At 37.1% G+C, this 20,538-nt stretch overlaps 1 protein-coding gene across 3 annotated transcripts in view; it reads right to left on the reverse strand.

The window, feature by feature from the left end:
- Window positions 1–19,595, reverse strand: part of LOC106666678 — a 34,187-nt gene extending 14,592 nt beyond the window's left edge. The window contains exon 1 of one of the 3 annotated variants that reach the window (XM_014394031.2): window positions 19,383–19,595. The gene's annotated coding sequence lies outside the window, so the exon portion shown is untranslated. The remainder of the gene's footprint in view (window positions 1–19,382) is intronic. The other 2 variants (XM_014394033.2, XM_024226263.1) reach the window with 2 other exon arrangements.
- Window positions 19,596–20,538: the final 943 nt, after the last annotated feature.

Here is a 20,538-nt window from a genome sequence, read left to right on the forward strand (position 1 = left end):
AGCTAGCATTTTATAGGATATCGACTTAGTTTTCGTATAAACGCAGAGTCAGTACAAGATCAAGACGCTCAAATGGCTGCCAGAAAGAGAATTAAAACACAGAGGGCCGGCGATGACCTCACCTGTTTGTCGGCCCCTAAATTTCCCACATTATCAATTTTTATTATTAATATTACAAATTTTAGAGATTTCGTCCATGTGCAACGAGAGAGAGATTTAGTTTAACTCGCCGTGAATAGAGTTCTGCCTGCATAAACATACTTGGCCATTTCCACCGATTCATGGCGCGTTTGAACACCGCAGCTCTGCCTCGCCGGCCCTCGTCGCCAAATCGTGGGTGAATTTTCTGTTTCAGGGGTTGTCGGATATTTCGTCCGGGCTCGACACCGGATGTCTACTAGGTTCTCTCCCCTTTGGTAAATGTGTGACGAACCGAGGAGGGGTAGATTCCCTTGAGATGAATGCCCTCGCTGTTCCCCACAACTAGTCAAGCGTTCGCCCTGCAATAAACTATTATTTCAAGACACCGTCATAACTCTTGAGTTGTCAAATAATTCGCCCTGAGAGGTCGCCTCACGAATCACAAAATATCCCGCTTAAAACTGATCTTGTCCCATTTTATATATTGTTGTAAAGATAAGAAACGTCTTAGGCTTACTACGGATAATTGTTTAATTTCTTAACACTAAGAAAACATAATCAATGCAATTAAACCTAAAAATACTAGGCTAAACGTTTTACCAGTCGGAATTCCAGAAGTTTTCAAACAATCATCGCTTTTAAAGGAAATACAAACGCTTCGTCGGTTGAATTTTGCAAGCGGTATGAAAACAAAAGAATAAACAGCTTGTCGTTTTCATAAGGAAAATATTAAACTTTGCAAGCATAAACACTAAGTTCAAAGTCACCCGTTCCGCGAAACGTCTCAGTAGACCGCGCCGATAGAACGTAAACAATTTCGTTCACAAGTTTTGCTGCGTCGAATTTAATTCCGTTGGCAAAAAAACAAGAAAAATAAGTTGTAAACTTTTTGAGGTGGGTAAAATCGAAGACGCAACTATTCCCACTTTCAGAAGAAAAAAAAAATGCATACCTAAAATTCTCAAAGAGCCCTAGAAAACGCCGAAATCTAAGACGTTGAGCTATCTGTGTAAAAAAAATTTCAAGTTGGACAGCGAGCTTTCGGTTGAAAACCCATCAACAGGCGGAACTGATCACATGGCCAGGATTGCGAAGAAAAAGCGCGACTGAAAGTTGAATCGTGATATTACGCCTTGTGATCTGAGACAAATTTGTATCTGATATGTTAATCGATTGTGTTCGGTCCGCTTGTTCTCGCTGTTCCTCACGATCCGCCTGATGCCCCTTCGTCATATTGCCATTTCAAAACAAATTCCACATCGATTTAATTTCCGTTTAGAATTTATTTTGATAAAGAAATCTGAGAATGAAAACTAATGAGTTTATAAATTGTATTAAATGAGTAATGTAAGAAAGGGGTTGGGCAAAAAAGACTAAAAGTACGTTTACTATCAAAAAACTACAAATTAGACTTTTCTATTCGGACGGCATTATATTACGGGTTAAACACATATGCGTAAGAGTGCGTATCGAAACGAGGAAGTGTCTCTAGTCGATCCTAGATGAAAACCGGCAACGTCGAACAAGGGGGGGATGAAAGTCGCACGCACCTCATCGCAGACCCTATTACTATTCACATCGTATATTAAAAAAGTTCCAAACACTTTTGCACGCACGCTTTCACACGGGGGGGGGGATAAAAAACAACTATAACCTAGGAAAGTTTTATACGAAAAGCTCGTCTCGAGTTTCACTCCTAACGTTCTGCTTTAATTCGACACATATGTTAAAAATTAGTTTCCTCCCATGAGGGCAAGGGTTGTAATGAATAAATGAATGAATATCATTTTACTTAAAAAATCGAGCAAATTTAGGTCGTGAACGACTCTCTTACAATTAGAGAGAAGAATAGAGAGCGAGAAAAAGAGGGGAGAGATAGAAAGAGAGTGAAAGAAAAAGAGAGAGACAGATAGATGGAGAGAGAGTGAGTGCGTAAGTGAGCCAGAGAGAGAGAGAGTGAGAGAGAGAGAGAGAGAGTGAGTGCGTAAGTCAGCCAGAGAGAGAGAGAGAGTGATGGAGAGTACGTGAGTGAGTAAGTGAGAGAGCGAGAGTGAGTAAGTGAGTCAGAGAGAAAGAGAGTGGATGAATGAGAGAAAGACATTGAGATAGCGAGTAACAGTAAATGAGTGACCGAGCGGAAATAAGACTGAATGAGTGAAAGAGTGAAAGAAAGTGAGTGAGAGTAAGTAAGTGAATGAGAGTGAGAGAGTGAGAGCGAGAGAGGGAGAGAGAGTAAGTGAGCCAGAAAGAATGAATGAGTGAAAGACACTGAGATAGTGAGTGACAGTAAATGAGTGACCGAGAGGAAATAAGAGTGAATGAGTGAAAGAAAGTGATTGAGAGTAAGGGAGTGAATGAGAATGAGAATGAGTGAGTGAGAGAGAGAGAGAGAGCGAGAGAGGGTGAGTAAGTGAACCAGAGAGAATGAATGAGTGAGTGAAAGACATTAAACGAGAGTGATACAGTAAGCGAGTATGTGAGTGAGAGTAAATAAAAGTGAATGAGTGAGAGAGAGAGAGAGGGTCAGTGGTGAGGGAGTAAGTGAGTGAGTTAAAACGAACGAGCAAGTGAGAGAGAGTTAGAGTCCATACGAAAGGCCAGCTTAGGTCAACTTAAGAGAATTTCTTTTGTTCCGTTAATCCATCATCTCCCTTCACTACTAAAAAATGAAATGTTTGATCAGTCTACAGTTTTCTTGTGCTAAGTATTATTTCTGACGTTCTTGCGTTAATTCGACGCATATGTTAAAAAGTAGTTTCCCCCATGAGGGCATGGTTGGAGTGCGAGGCGGAGCGGAAATCCTGCCAAAAGAATGCTTAATTAAAGCAATTCGTACTTGGTCCTACCCAAAATATACGAGGAAAACAAAAATTATTTTAAAAAATAAATCAAAAGACCAAGCTTAGGTTGGTAATTAGAGAATAACACTTGCAACGTCGTTACCCGGCCGGTGTTTCCTTTTGAGTTTTTCTTATTCAAAACTGTAAAAACTTGAGAAGACCTGATGGAACGTCGATCCTGATCGACGTGTTACAGGCAGAAAAGACAAGAGACCAAATCCATGATCAAAAATAGAAATTTTGGTACAGGATCTCATTCTAATTCATAAGTTTATAAAGTCAGTTTTATTTTTAACAAATCTCTATATTTTGAGATAAAAAGTATGTCTTAGGAGTTTTAATAATTTTATGGGCATATTGTCAGAGTTCCTGATCTGAAGTTGTAAGATTTAGTTACAGTTCGTTTGTTTCCGACATTCTGGTCTTTGTCCAAGCTTCTGTGCTGACTTTGCGCCACAAAGGTTGTAAAAAGTTTTTTTTTTTTGGCTTTGTGTTTCCACATCTAGCCTCGAGCATGTAAAAAGATTGGAGGGTCAGACAGCCAAGAAGCAGGCCGGACTAATTTCTTTAGGCGGCGATACGACGCAAAAAACTTCAATTTTTTTAAAAATCGACCATATTTAAAATATTAAATGATATAGATAAGTTGTAAGTACTGAAGATGACGAGAAAGCAAACCGTACAGAAAAAAAACATAGGCAGACTAATATGATCGGGAACGACCGAACTACAAGTCTGATCCCGTGTACCTCGATTCTTTAACATACTTATTTCTTCAACTTTATCTGTAAAATCAGCATAATAATTTTTATATGCTTTTTTTATTGTATTATGTAAAAAATGTAAAAATAATTTTAGTATTTTTTTTATTTTCGACTTAAAAGGAGAATTGAAATTGTGATCTCTGTTGTGTAAAATTGGACAAGTAACGGACGTCTTCTAAGACTATTCATTTTTAAAATTGCCTCTTTATATTTTTTGTATCAAAGCATTCGATTCAATTCGTTTGAAGGTAAATCATTTTGAAAATAAAATCTTGTCAGCGGAAGAGATTTAAGGAGCGAAACGAGAGCGCCGTCTAAATGTTTAACTTATGCAAGGTCAGACCTGCAAGGTTCGCGAGTCTTAACGTAATAATCTACTCGCGGCTCCCGATTTTTGCACGCGAATTCCCATTTCTGCCTTTCTACCTTCGGAAAAGCCGGCTTATTAATTCAACTCTGGGTCCGCGGTGTCGCGCTTTTCGCCCATGTCTTTCCATACTCAATCCTCTCGCGATATACATAGATAATAATATACGAAAAATGTGTACACCTGTTCTAAGACCCGTTTGCAAAGGAATACATAGGAACGGGACAGCCGAAGGGGAGGTTTTTTTCACTACAACCCTGGTGGCTTTTTTTTCTCCTCTGAAAGAAAAGGGCATAGAAAGGGGTGGAAGGCTTGTTATTGTACCCCGGCGTCGTTTGTACTCCCCTATTGTCGGCCTCTTATATAAAAGGGAGAGTTATTAACTAATAAATGGCCCTCTACGGCTTTTAAAAAATTCGAAAGAAAATTGAGCCAGTCTAAAAACGAGGTTTTTCGACCTCTTACGAGATAAGGTTATCATATTTCGCCTTCGCTTTCTCCGACCGCTTGTCTCCTCATAGACCATTCCATACATGTAACTGTCGTCGAAAACATGACAAATTTCAAAACTACGAAACTGTACTACAAACAGCCGATTTCTTTAAAAGGACTTTAGCACAAATTTTGAGATTTATTGTGGCCTCCCTATATTCACTGGTCTCGGCCTTTTTCCACTCGTATTCATTCATTATTTTTCAAGATCATACTCTCTCACAGTTAAATAAGCAAAAAACTTTTTTGGACGCTAGTTAAAATATTTAGAATATCTTTATGTATTATTGCAAAAAAAAATCGTTGTGGCTGAGGAGGCTGACTCGTATTTGCCACCCTTCAGTCCTGGGTTCAAATCCCGGCTGAGCCCATGGTTTGAAAAATGTATTGTAAATTGATTTGCCTCATCTTCTGCGACATCCAACGGGTAGTTGGACGTTTAAGCCTTCCTCTATGGCAGGAATTTCTTTATTTTTGGACTGCGGTGGCCGAGTCCGTATTTGACAAATTAGCGGTCCTGGGTTCGAATCCCGGCTGAGCCCATGGTTTTTTTAAATGATAACAATGACAAATTTATTGTAAATATAAATAAATACAAATAAATTTAACTCATCGTCCGCGACAGCGAACGGGTAGTTCATCACTGAAGATGTCGCAATGCCGAAACGCGTTTGGGGTAATTCAACAAGCGAGAGAAGACGGACCCAAAAGTGGCCCAATGCCGGTTCAGCATGAGAAATTACTTTACTTCTCACAAAAAAAAAAAACAAACTTGTTTTACAATAAAATCTATTTTACTGTTCACTTATGTCAAAAAATCTTATCATGGATTTAAGACGAGATTTGAAAGAAAATTATCCCCTTAATCTTTCAAATCTCGTCTTAAATCGATATTTGGTCCAGCCTTTTATTGTGAATTCACACATATATGTGATATGTATGTCTTCTAATTAAAAAAAACGACCCACTGAAGATGGCTCAAGAAGGAAGACGGTAGGAACGAACGAATATTAGCACAGATATTTAGATATTTACAAGGGTAACTCTAGTAATAACTATTTCTGGATTGTCAATTCTGGAAATAATTTATTTAAGACTGTGCCGTTTAGGAATAAAATCAAGATTTATGAATATTATAACGGAACAGAAAAGCTCATCAATCGCCATTGTGAAATTGCAGATTGAATGGTGGAAACTAAAATCGGCAATCCTCAGTGGCCGTTTTTCCGATGGTAGGAGGTACCTGACCCAGAAAGGTCAGAACGCTTTGCTTATTAGCTGGAAAAGGAGGAAAGCGTTTTCCAGGCGCGGTGGGGAGGGTGAATAATTCCGATTGGCTGGAAGTAGCCGATTTCGGCTACTCCCATGACCATTGTTGCTGAACGGTGTTACCTGTGGTGAGCTCTCAGCCTAGGTTTTTGGAAATTTACATCCCTTTAGTAGTCAGTTTTGTATTTTCTACTTGAAACAAGTCAATAGTCTAGAAAATATTAGAGCAAGTGTTTGAAAGATCCAAGAGATTTGTTATTTTTTGGACGTCAAAAAAGCAGATGTGCTCTGGAAAAGGCTGGATAAGTTTATTTCTTTCAATAAATTTGATCAATTCAATCCTCCCTTCAAATTTTAAATAAGTATAGTAAGAATAGTCTAGAAATTAGATATAGTTTTATTAACAAAAACTCACGAGATATAAACAAATTTAGAGCCTCACTATCAACTACTAATGTAAAAAATGGAATCTTGTTTATTCTCTTTCCATAAAAAAAAAACAATTATTTGTGTCCTGTACATATAAAATACACGTTATAATAGTGCGTAAATATTTTTTTCTTCCAGGCACAACACAGACTATGGACGTAACTGCACCCATAGGACACATTTTAAGAGCCAAAGTTGCTACTCAATATAAAAGATCATGGGGCGAGGAGGTCTCAGGATGAGAAAAGCGTAGTGGATTGGATGGAAATTTTGGGAACCTTTGGAACTTTTAGGAAGGGATATTTTTTTTATACAAACGAAATGTTGAGGCAGTTGGTTGCAAATTCCTACTGGAATACCGACGACTCAAAAACGAATAATGGCACGGGAGGTGGACTCATCGGGATGAATGCGAAGATCGAACTAATTCTAAACTTAGGAAAATACGCTACAATTTTCCAGTTTGAAATGATAGACATTGGCCACTGCGCCAGAGAAATAAATAAAAATGCTAGGAACGCATTCCCGGAAGACCTTAGCCTCGTACGAGGTAAGGGCAAAAAGCGTATGGAATTGTATGGAAACCCTGGCAGAAGTCAGTAACACCTGACCTTGCCATGGTCCTCATCCGGGGCAAAGAAGCAGTGAGGAAGTGGTCATGTTGGCCAAAAAAGGAGCTAATATGAATTCTCTAAGCCCTGAACCCTACTACAACATGTAAAATGGATCCTTGATGAATCCAAAACCTGATGGAACAACACACAAGCATTAGGCACGCAAAGAGATTCATAGCAAGGTCAACCGCAAAATTTATAATGGAATTATTGGAGGGTAACCGCAACACTGTATGAGCTCCTGACAGAGCGCTGCTTAGCTAAGAAAGCACTACGGATAAAAGTATAGACAAAGGCAACACTATGCAGGTATTGTCAGTCAGAGAAGACAGTAGAACACTTTTATGTTTTTGTGAGAGACTTTGTAGGTGCATATTCTTGCAACTGGGAGAGGAAAAGCCGCAAGTTCCTTATTAACAACCTCGGGCTAGCCAGTGAGTTATAAAATTAGAGGAGTACAATAGACCTACTCAGGTCGAGGTGCAGAAATCCTTTGGCCACCTCTTTTATCCCAATCCTAACCGTAGTGGAGATGGATTAATCCACAATCGACAGGATCGCAGGTCCATCCGAATTTCAAAAATTTCCAAAAATCAAAATTTGTAAATGATCAATAATGGGCTTTGTGATAAACAAATTGAAATGCAGAATAATATAACTTAATTTACGTTTTCGTAGTCAATTGATCAAGTGACATCTTTTAATCAATTAATTATTCTTTCTAAGGTATTGGTTGAGATAAAAAAGTCAGTTTCACGAGCGGGATTCGAACCAAGACCTTCGGCTAGATCCGCCGCTTAACTTCGGTCCTCTCGGACACCAACTCTCCATCTCAACATACAACCGTTCGAATTTTCTCTCTTTTTGCCATTTTCAAAATATCAAATATCACTTAAGTTAACTAAACAACTTTAATGATTTAGATGATTTTTTGAATAATGACGTACGAATTGAAAATATCTTAAATTAATAAGTGTTAAAACTTTATTGAACTATTTTCATATTTATGGAAGGAAAACTTTACTGTTGAGTATATAAAAGTTTGGTGTGTTTAAACAATGAAATTTAAATGCTGTTTTAATTTTATTCACAGTTTAATGTAGAATTCGTTGTAGAATGTTTCTAAAATGGCGTGCAATCTTTATGCGAAGCATTAAATTTGATATTTTGTGTAATTGTCGCGTTAATTTAATTCGTCCCGTTTGTCAATAAGACATCTGATTTGAAGATATCGCATAAAGGCGTTGAAAAAAAAAAAAACTCGTCCTGCCACGAAATGTAGCTATATGCAGATTTGTTAATTTATGTATAAAAAGTATATAAGTGAAATTTTAGTTTGGTTTTACCTTAGAGGGAAGTGGAAGATAGGATTCGCCCTGGAAAGGTCCTAAGACTTCACTGGAGAACCTTGCCTCCCCAACTAGTCGAAGGCAGTTTCTTCAAAGGCGTCTGCCGACAAAATGCGCAACAGTCCGATAGAAAGGTGCGAGCGAAAAAAAGTATCTGGGCCTCCTCTGAGAGCAGGAAACGTAGGGTGAATTTTCTCTTTTCGGATGAAAACGATTTACGACCCCTGGAGGCACACATCTCACACATTCGACGCTTACGGGTTTTACGATACCACTATTGAGCGAAGAGCAAAAGGGTCCCAGTCCGAAAATGTCAAACCGGCCTCGGGTCGATTTATTTCCTTGCTGCATACCTCTGCGCAATAATACGCAAGCACACACTCAACACGCACACAGGATCAGGTAGAAAAGCTGTGCGATTTTCAACCCCAGGTACCAAACGGGTTCATTTTTATGGCATTTTACGACCCCCCCGGCCTCCTCAGTGTTTTTCGGAATGCTTTACCGCTTGAGTTTTCTGACGGAGAGAAAAGAAAGCGAGGGAGAGAGAAAGAGAGTGACTGAGAGGAAAAAATCGGTAGAAAAGGGGGAAATGTTACATGACGTGGCCCTCCCGATCGATATTCACGACGAAAAAATTAGGGGAGCAAAATATTAACGAAATTACAGTACGATTCACTTCCTCCATATTATGTTTAAAAAGGCAGCAATATGTGAAACCTGATACAAGATTTCCATGTGAACTTGGCTTCAGTGATGAACTCAACCCCAAAACTCGAATGCAATCGTAAAAAAGCGATTATATATGGACCCAAAGTGATCAATGTCGATCCCATTCGCAGACCAACCAAACTCCCCTGGCCATTATGAAGTTTGTCCAGTTAATAAACCCAATAATGACAAAAAGGCAAAAATAACAGTACAAATTCATATATCCAAACATCAAAATGTTTTGGTTGAAAAATAATAAAAAAGTAGTATAAAAAATATTCTGCTACATCTGGTGTAACACCTGTTCATCAGAATTCACAAATTTGGTTCAATCTGTAGTAAAAGAAAATTACAACAGTAAAATTATAGTGTAAAAGGTAGAAAATTTGTCTATTAGCATACAGTCTTTTATTTTAACCTACAAAGGGCATGTTATTTTCGTGACTTTTCTTCCAAAAGGTTTTATCCAGAGGTTTCACCTATAATTTAATTTCGAAAAATTTTATTCGTCTGCGATAGTAATTTTCCCCCTAGATGTTTAATTCATAAATCTGCACCCTGTCCCTTAGGGCTTGGAGTCGATCTACCTAATCTTATGATTCCCCCCCTCATGCTCAGACGTGTAATTTTTGTTAATCCGTTTTCAAAGCCCCGAGGGCCGTTTTGAAACCTTAATGCTAAGATCTTTCCGAAAAAGCCTGAAGGGAAAACCCTGTACTGAAACTATACGTTGTAACAGGAAATGTATAATTTATCACTTTGTTTTTTAATTCAGAGCAAAATGAACAGTTGACTTCTTATATATATATAAAGTTTTCGTTTTACGTTAATTTTCCTCAAGTCCAAGTCAAGGAAAAATTAACAGCGAAAGTTTTAATAATATAAACAATAATTGGTTTTAGCATTTGGTGGAAAATAAGCCATGGCTATTTTCGTGCTTATTTTGTTTATCGGGATAAATGACGTTAATAAGTGTTTTATGGTTTTCCAGTGTGGTATCCAAAAAAGTTCGGATTACATTGAGCATCGTAGCTGCGTCCGTCTATTCTCGCTAGTTTTGACTACCACTCATATTTCATTTTCGCTCTTTCCGCTTCAGTGAAATTTTTTGCAATTCTTTTTATATTTTTTTAAAATAATTAATACGAGAGGGCGTGTTTTGCCGGAATGAATAGAAGTCTAGGGTTTTTGGTGTTTTTTTATTCATTTGATGTTACGCAGGGTTTTAATTTTGTATATGTTTTTTCTTGATTGTTTTAGAAGCTGTACAGTTTTCCTTATAAGTTTGAAATTTAGTAGGCCTAATCAGCCTGAGTAACTTGAGACATGGATGAAAGTTCAGCTATCTGTCTTCCAGATTTCGATAAATATTGTTGATCCTAATTAACAATTTTCCATAATAAATAAAATTTATATAACTTAAAATTTCGAGTGTGTACATTTGTAAGGAGCCATTTGAAACCGTATTGTCGAGGGTCCGTGTGGTTTCGTTGAGAATTTTCCAATATATTAAACTTTCAAAATGACTGTGTTTCAACCCTCCTTGACTTTCGTACAAAAGACACAGGAAGGGGCCATTGCGTGGAAACGGTTTTTATGGTATTAAAAGGCGCGTTTACACAAAATATCGTTACCATGTGTATTACATCAATGGGGCTCGTTTCAAGGGGTTGGTATCATCGAGTACGAACACTACCCCTATTTCGATCGATTTTACGTTTCACCTCGACGTTATTTGCAACGTCTTTACAACTCAGGGTTTGTCGCTTCAGACCAGGAACGATGAAACTTTTCACTTTTTTAGTCCGATTTTTCTACGACTATAAAACTTCAATTTGATAAAAGCTCGAAAAGGTGCGGTTACGCGGATTTGAGGGATTCTCAGGAAAAATAATCAAACGGAAATGCTTTATAAATAATAACTTTAAGATTTAAAGGAAGCTATTTAAAACAAAAATTAGTATTTATATTAAAGGTTTTATTTAAGACTCTCTATTTAAGATTTTAAGAAACTAATAGTGGCTTGTTGAAGCTTTTGCATAACTCGAAAAGTCCTTATTTTTCGAAGTCTGATTCTCCATGATATTCGAGATATATCACTTTTTAAGGTTGCTTCAACCTTTCACAGTTTTTCTCATGAAGCCCCTGTATCTCATAAAATATTAATCCTACTGTGCATTTGATAGGATCAATAGAAAGACCATTAAAAACCTATGAGATTCATTTGTTTAAATAGTAACCTTAAGCGAACAAAATACAAAACTCAAAGTTCTTGTCTGAATTTTAAATTTTTCTTGGATCTGTTAATGCTGAAAGATGTGGCATTTACAGAAACGTGGCCCCCACTAATGGGTTTTAAATCCATGTACTTAATTTCTCAAAGGTAATTTAAAATAACACTTAGTTGCTTAATACTTAATTTTTCAGTTATAAACAGTTAAAAAAATTGGTAATTAAGATTTTGAAACTTCTATTAACAAATAATGATGAGAGATAGAGAGCGNGAGTGAGTGAGTGAGAGTGAGTGGGACTATTTACATTACTGCAGTATTTTGTTTGCATAAGGGTACAATAAAAAAACAAAAAACAAATAAATGAACCTCGTAGGGTTTTTAATATTCTCTCTATTGGGTTTAAATTTACAGTAGTATAAACATTTTATGACGTACTTTGTACTTTATGGAATAAAGTTGTGAAAGTTTAAGTTACCTAAAAAGTGAAATATTTTGAATATAGTTGAGAATCACACTTTGGACTTAATTCTACACCGTTCATGACTGACCTTTGAGAAATGAAATACACGTGTTTAAAGCTCACTAATAGTGGCAAATTTTCTAAGAACACCGTATCTGTCAGTATTTACAGAACAATGAAAAACTTAAATTTTAGATGGGAATTTTGGAAGCTCATAAAAATTTATTTCCCAAGTGATTTTGAATTTCGTTTGCTTAAGATTAGAATTTAAAAAAAATGATTGCGTTTTAAATGCTCTTTTCATTGGTGTAATCAAATTTAAAGTAGATTTGACATATTATGAGATAAAGGGGACTTTATGGAATAAAGTTGTGAAAAGTTGGCGTAACGTAAAAGTTAAACAGACTTTGAACAATAGGGGCTTTTTTTATCCGATTTTACATTGACGATGAGTGTTGTTCTGCGAGTCAGTGAATTCATGCTGAACCGGCACAGGGTCCTTTATTAGGAAACGCGGTGACCGAATGGTCAGAGCGTCCGACTATTTGCCTAGCGCGGTTCTATGTTCGAATTCCGGCACAGCCTATTGTTTTTTAATTGAGAATATTATGAAAGAAGTGTTGTAAAGTGATTTGACTCCTCGCTCGAGTCACCCAACGTTCCTCACCGAAGATGGCACAATACCGAAAGGTGTTGAGTAATCCAATAAACCCTTGAGGAAAACGGACCCAATAACTGACTCCATGCTGATTCCAGGGCTAACATGACATGTTGGATAACCTTCTAAAGTAATGACGTCTGTTCAGGGGACAGCCGGACTTAAAAAACCTTATTTTCAGTCCTCTTCCTTCCCTAAGATTCTAACCCCTCCCCCTCCTCTTGGGAGCAAGAGGATTTTTCAGGTTTCTGCAGACTTGGGTGTCAGGCAAACATTACCAGTAGAATTCAGTTTGGCGAGTTAAGATTCTTGCTACAATTAACTGTCGGGTGTGCGATCAATCACATTTCGCGGATATAGCATGCGTGAATTACTGAACTACGGGTGCAAGCAGGTCTCGAGCCCATTGCTTGCTATAGGTTTGGATTCGTGTTGATATGTGGTGCGACTCCTGGAGAGTAGTCTAGAGAAGTTTTTCTCTAGGCGGTGTTCAGTATTCCAGTTAAATCGAAAACCAGAGCCAGTCCGAAGTGCCTTCGGTAGGGGTGCGCCACTACTCGGGATTTCGATAGCTGCCTTCTCGGCTTTCTGATCTGGAGGACCCAGCCCTGCAGAAGGGCCAAGCGGGTAAGAGCCTTTTTAAATCCTACGGTATTGCACAACACGCCGTAGGAGGAAGCGCGTCGCCTCCCTTCTTGAGAAACGATCCCATGCTTGAGATGGCCTTCGTGATAGGCGTGGACTTAAAAGATCCTTGCGTCCTTTTCAGGACACCGAGCGGAGGGAACGAATGTTCAGGGAACACCCTGTAGAGACAAGATACTGTTATTTCAACAGTATTTTACGTAAATACCCAGAAAATGAACTTTTTTATAAATCGTACGAACATTTTTTCCTTAAGAAATTAGATATGTTAAGACGATCAAATTGAAGGAAATAAAAATATATGCTATATAATATCAACGCAGGACAAATCGACATTATTTAAAGAAAAAAGTTTGGATTTTAGTCTTCAGTGAGAATCAGAAAAATGTAAAAGAGCGTTATCTCTTGTCGGATTCCGATAGGGCAACATTGGAAAAAAGATAATGAGCCGGCCGAGACGGAGTGGGATGTTTGTGATGCAATTTTGTCTAAGAAATATTGTCAACCCCTTCTTTCAGCTGGTACAGTTCGTAAATGATAAACTACCAACGCGACAACAATATCCCGTCTTGGGAAATAGCAGACGGCGCAGGTTTGTCCTTTACCTGCACTGATCGGACCGATTCAAAACTAGTTTTTATCCTCTCTCCTTCCTCTCCTTTTATTCAAACCACCGGCATATGTCGTGAGAAGGTTACTAACAAGACTGGGAATCGAGACGGAAAACTAGCAACAAACCTCCTAACATGTAATTAGGACTCTTTGTTGCGTCTCCTTCTCTTCAAGAAATCTGTGTAAACATTCTAAGAAAAGTCCAAAAAGTGAAGAGTGAACGTAGGGAGAAAGGATTTGAAGTAAGACAGTTGGTCGGGTTGGCTAGAACGATGCAAATAGACTCCCTTTAATATTTCCATCTCATTTAACCTTTCTTCTTAACTAGAGACCTGTACCAGTCCTTTCGATTCTAGAATAGAAATAAGGTATATAAAACTATGCTCTTAAAAGACACAGATAATGTCTGGTATACATTCGCACGAGTCTGAACTGTCTCTGATCTATGTTTTTTATGTTATAGAAGAATTAAGCTTAATCCACTTAAGTATGACACTTAAAGAAAAACGCTAAAACCCGAACATAATCGAAAAAGTTTTTGTCTTTTTCGATGTGTAATTTCAATCATCTAAAGTTACCTACACATAATAAGTTTAGTATGTATTATGTCAGATTGCTACTCGACAGTTATTACTTATTGTAGCTTCTTTTTATAAGAAACAAAACTTTCTCTTCTGTCTTATATTTTGTCCATGAAAGTTGAAAAGTGCAGACAGTCGGACGGAATGGCTCGCCTTCTATTCGATTATTCATAAGGCTCGAGGGCTGGCAACGTGGGCCACCCCTCAGACGAACACCCTTCGGGCTCGCTATTTATTATCCTCCCTTCCTACATTTCGTCGCACTCTTCTCAGACGTCGTCTGGGACACGGAAAAGAATTTAGCCACGAATCAATTATTTCTTGGCAGATTCGTCGATAATAATCCTCCTTTAGAGGAGAGGGGTATTTAAAAGTCTTGGGGTTGTTTTTGTTCATTAATATCAAGAAGGATCCAGGAGTCGATTAGAGATAAATTCAGCTCAACGTTCTAAATGATTTATTTAGACAAAAAATATAAAAATGTTACCAGGTTATAGAGACTGTTTGTTATTATACTTAAAAAACCGTGAATGGGCCTTTTTTAATTTAAAAGATTACATTGAGGGGAAAAATTAATAAAGCTCACCTGCTGTGAGACAGGTGAAAGAGTTTGGTTTTTCTAAAACGCAAAAAATGTACGTCGTGCTTGACTCTTTTGCTTGCAAAGCCAAATTAATAAATAATCAGCCGAAGGAATCGATACTTATTGAATATATATGATATAATATTGAATTATCTTTTTCCTGTGTTGTTATGTAAAGAAGGTAAACAAGAAACAAGGTATTTTTTCTTTGTTTGTGACAGATAGTTGAAACGATAGTACAGAAGGTACGTTGAAACACGTAAAACATCGTTAAAAATGGACTTTTGACGAGGAAGTAGAGCAATTCTTGTCATACAAGAGGACTTAACGTCCTACCCGTTGGGTGTTGCCGACGAGGGGTCAAAACCACTTTACAATATTTCTTTCATACTATTATCAATTAAAAAAAACATGGGCTGTGCCGGGATTCGAACCCAGGATCGCAAGTGTGGCAAATAGTCAGACGGCCTAACCACTCGGCCATTGCGGTCCCAAAAGGAAAGTAATTCCTGATGGAGGACCTACCCGTTGAGTGTTGCCGACGAAGGGTCAAAACAACTTTACAATACTTCTTTCATACTATTATCAATTTAAAAAAACCTGGACTGTGCCGGGATTCGAACCCAGATCGGAAATGTGGCAAATAGTCAGACGACCTAACCACTCGGCCATCGCGGTCTCCTCTTTTAAAATGATGAATCATAATTGGCTTTGATTTTTTTAAAACTTATCCAGGATGTATTTTTGCCTTCACTTCTATTTATACGGCGAATATTTTCAACTGAACACGTCATTTCCTCCAGACTAGACCCTTCACAGTAGGACAAAAAACATTTTATCACGGTAGTTTGTATTCAAAAATAAAAATAAAAAAGTACACATGTATATAATAATAGAAGAAATAACTAGAGAGTAAAAACATCAAATGGGAGAACAAGGTTGCAAGGCGGCCATTTTTATAAGATTCTTCCAGTCAATTTAAATTCTCACTGTGATATGAAAAAAAAGACTCAGCCCTTGTTTTTTTTTCTTTTTTCTATCATGTGATATGACTTTTGTACAATGAAAATAAATTATCTCGTTTTCTAGATTTTCCCGTCTGAAAGTCCGATCTCTCAACCGTTATTTGAACAGTCGGACTAAATGTCTTATCACTTCAGGAATTGCAGTTATTCAATACTAGAAATAGATTTCACAGTTGTTTTATAACTTAATTTATCGTTAATTTGTGTTACGTAACAGCTTATTTGATAAGAAAGGACGCCTAAGAATCCTGGGTTAACAGCGAAAAATCCTTTTAATTCAAAAGAAGTCGCTACTGCTTCAAACCGAGCTTCTTCAGCTTTGAATTAAATCCTTTTCAAATTGCAAAAAAATATCTTGAATCGAAGATTTTACTGTCCACATTTAACCATACGAGATATTAGTTTTTCTAACGACATTAAATGTACTGTCAATTGACATTTTCATTGAGTAGAATTGGAGAAATTATCCACAGATTTTTGGTTTAACATATAACACGGAAGAAGATCGGCAACATACAAACGGCCATTTGCTTAAGATTTGCCTTGGTTTTTGTTTGTTTTTGTAGTTTTAGCAAACTGCATTTTCATCGCTCTTTCTTAGCATTGCATTTTATTTCTTATCTTTCTCGCGTTGTAAACCTATTAATTTCTCTTGCTGTTCTCCAGCTAGTTACAATATTTTATGGTGTAACAGTAACCAACTCTCTCTTTTCTTTATCGTACAGCTAGCCTCTCTTTACCTCGGGAATAAATAACGCAATTAACAAACACCAATTCACGCTAATAAATTACATCCACACGTTCATTTTCGCTACCATAGAGTACTCGATATTCCTTGAGTTAATTGGGAGATAAGCCCTCCATTTGTCTTGTAATTTCTATTCATTTTTTTCATGTGTAAAAATATGAAAAAATGTTACATCGAGCATAAATTTGCTTCAAAATGGTTTAAATTACGTCATATATATTTAAATAGTCAATTATTTGCTTACTTTTAATTAGTAATATCTTCCCTGGCCAGACGTAATGTCCAGGTATTTATATAATAAATATATGTGATTTATTTACCATTAGGCACAGTTATAGTAACAATTATTTATTCCTATGGAACCTTGAGGAAGTTTAATAATAATAAAAAGCTCGGGAAAGATGCAACAGCAGACCCCCCCTCCCAATGTTCGATAACCCTCCGTATAATAAACATGAGCAAATAAATAATAATTATTTCAAATTATGTTTTTTAATGTATTGTTTTGAAATTATTCCTTGCACAGTTTGGATATAAACTTGTTTTCCTTCCGCGTTTTATCTAGGAGATATTTTGATATCTTCCAATATAGATATTTGAATGAGATCGCCTACAGACGTTGATCTATGCGTGCAAATATTGAAATTATTAATTATACAACGCGAGGGGTTTGCGTAAAATCGATAAAACCAGATTTCTGGATAATTTTTGCCTTTTATGAGGTAACTAAATTGTTAGGATTCTGGAAGTCCTAGGAGAGATTTTGCCATTTGTGAGGTCAGAAAATGTTAAAATAAGATTCAAAAGGAATTCAATGAGTATAACTAGAATTGAAGGAAATCTCATCATTTTTATTACGGGACGTATTAAGGGATCCGGATAGCCTCGCTGTTTTCAAATTCTGTTTAGATTTGAAATATTTGCTCCCTAACCGTTTTTGATGGAAAATTCTCCAAATTGACTTGAGTTTCGGTTTCAAATTTCGGCAGATTGAATAAAGGATGAAAATATTCGTAAAGGCTCGACTATGTTGACGAGTCAAGGCAAGGAGAACGGTTTTATAAATTAATAGGGGTGGTAGAAGGGTAGTGTGTAAAAAAAAAGGGATCCGTCTGGAGTTTTCACTTTCTAGCCAAGGTCAGGAGGGATGGGGGATGTTTTTGCTCCCTAGACTCGTCTACCGTCGGCCCTCTTTCTATTTGCATTCCACCTTATAAACACACGAACAAAGTCGCACTCATACTTGGCATAATAATAATTTAAAAAAAAAAGTTTTCGTCTTGGCTTAACTCAACTCAGCTACTCGTAAAACTGGTGGTTTCAACGTAAACATCCCTTCGTAACCACGTTACGGAACGCGCCATCTTCACGGTTTACACGACGAAACAGAAATAACCCCGGGGGCCGTAAAACGCATCCTGGCCTGAAAGAAAAGGCCGTTTATTATTCAAAATTGGTTTTATTAAATTAATATCACTTTAGGGGTGGAAGGCCGTTTCCATTTTCCTCGCTCTAACTTCAGTCAGAAAAAGACACTTTTAACAACCAAATTTTTCCAACGACTCAAGCAAATGTTTAATCTAAATCTGTAATTAATCAATAATGACAGTCTGACAAAGGAAATGTTTTTTTAAAAATAATATTTCCACCTTGAAATGAAGAATATCATAAATTTAATATATAAAACGTCATAACACTAGTCAGGCATGGTTTTTTGACAGGACGTTTAAACATATTTCATGTTTTCCACTGGGGAAAAAGACAAAAAACAGGCCGAGTTTTGAAAATAGCCAAGCAAATTCGTAAAGTTACCTGTTAGGTTTATTGAAATTCGTAAGGTAGTTCAATTCAACCGGTATTTACACTATTCCCTATGCAAATTCTAATCTCTAAACGGGCCAAACTAGTTTTCCCAAAACGGTCGGTACCCCCCTTTACCGGCCTCGCCCCGTCCAATCTCCTCCTCTATAAATGAATTCATGAATGTTTAAAAAAAAAAATAAAAAAAAAATCACGTCCATTAAATGAAGTTATTCAAGGGGGATGTGATTGCAATAGTTAAACAATTAAATTTTTTTCTTTAAAAAAATCACACACAGCGCCCAACCCTTGTATGCTGTGTAGGATCAAACTTTTTTTTTGGAAATTTTCACCTCAGTTAAGGGGAAAAATCACATGTTTGTAAACAGGACGGACAAACAACAGAGAGTTATGAATGAACATGCAATAAAGACACCAGACACTGATTATTATATATTCTATAAGGGAATGAGTTAGGACAGAGTGAGTGAGATTCTTGTCGGGAGCAGTAATGGCACAAGAACAAAGGTCAGGTCATGGCGAGACTCGATCAATATCAAAGATTTCCAACTGAAAAGGCCTGCCTGCGAAGCTGCCCGTTGAAGACTTAAAAAATCGCTTTCTACACTATTTCTAATTTTCAAGCACGCGAAAACCAAAGCCCAGGGTTTTTCTGTTTCCATATTTTTCAAGCAGAAACCATAAACTAACGCTGGCTATATTCGTTTATATTAGTTTATTATTGTCATTCGTATGATTGTTTTTATATATAAATAAAAATTTCTGTTTTGTTAATGTAAGGATTGTTTTTTAAAAACGATGTTTAAATAGTTGACATTATTAATTTATCTCTTGGATATTTTGTTTTGAAAAAAAAATTAAATATCCTATATTATTGATATCACAACTATATATGGTCAATTTATGATATATTATCTTTTTCTGCGAAATTTTAGTTTTTATTGAAAAAATTGAATATACATTAATTATTGTGCATAGTACAGGTAAATATGTATGTTGGATATACATGTACGTATGATAGTATATTATATTTATTCACCGATTTGTTGGAGCACCCTTCAAGCTGACAGCACGAACCACCACTTTCCTACCCGGAGCACATCCTTCGACAGACTGGTCAACAACCTTCCAATGCAGTGCATGTGCTGCCATCTTGGTACCCTCCTCGCTTTTTTTTGTACGCAGTCGTTTTTTTTCTCGTCTTGCCGTCTGTCTCTCTCTAACGGGGAACGGCCCTCATCGGACCCGTCCCGCACCGCCTCGCTCTTTCTCGCTCCCTCTCACTATTTTTTAGTGGGTTAGTGAAGAGGGAAGTGCACTCGGCTCATGCACCCCCCCACGGACGCTCGGCGGGAGCTAGGCCCCACCCTCGTCGGCAGACACCCCGCCCGGCCCACGGGACAGGATTATTATTTTTCCCCCTGAGCACCGCACATGCCGTTTCCCCGGTGATAGGGAGACGCGACGACACGCTGGAGAAAATTCTAGGAAAACCGAGGAAAACCACCCTCCACTCTATTCGGCCGAAAGGGATTTTCAACCCGTCCCTGATACCCCTTCGGTGTCCATCACTGGGCAGGATCTGCACAAAACGACGTCCAGAAAAACAGATCATCACTACCGACCTGAACCATCAAAAACGCAAACTTAAACAAATCCACCATTACGCCACACAGTGTTGCAAAAGATCGAAAATATTGAGAAAACCTTCTCTTTTTATTATTTTATTATTTTATTAAATATGTAAATCTGTCGGTCTTTTTTTAAAGTTTTTAATTTAATTTTTTTATTTTTCATTTTCTTTAGGAATTTACATTTTTTTAAACTTTTTTGGAAAAAGATTCAGTTATAGATAAGTTAGAAAAGGTGAAACTTTGATTAATATATAAAAATATATACAAATCAAGCTATATTACAAGTGGGTGGAATTTTTGCCTGCCAGTGTATACATATATATGCTGACAGGCAAAAAATTCCACCCCTAGTAATATAACTGGATTTGTTGGAACATTTATAAATTAATCAAAGTTTCAGGTTTTTTATCGTTTAATAATTCAATCTTTGTCTACAATAGTAATAAAAAGGGAATTGCTAAGGAAAATGAAAAACAAAAAAAAAGACTGACATAAAATTTGTTTTAATTTTCTTTTAGATTTTTAATTAACGTTTCAAGATCGCATATTTCCTCCTCTTGC

Source organism: Cimex lectularius, unplaced genomic scaffold (genome assembly GCF_000648675.2).
Source record: "Cimex lectularius strain Harlan isolate CLEC.00 unplaced genomic scaffold, Clec_2.1 scaffold117, whole genome shotgun sequence".
Lineage (NCBI taxonomy): Eukaryota > Metazoa > Arthropoda > Insecta > Hemiptera > Cimicidae > Cimex > Cimex lectularius.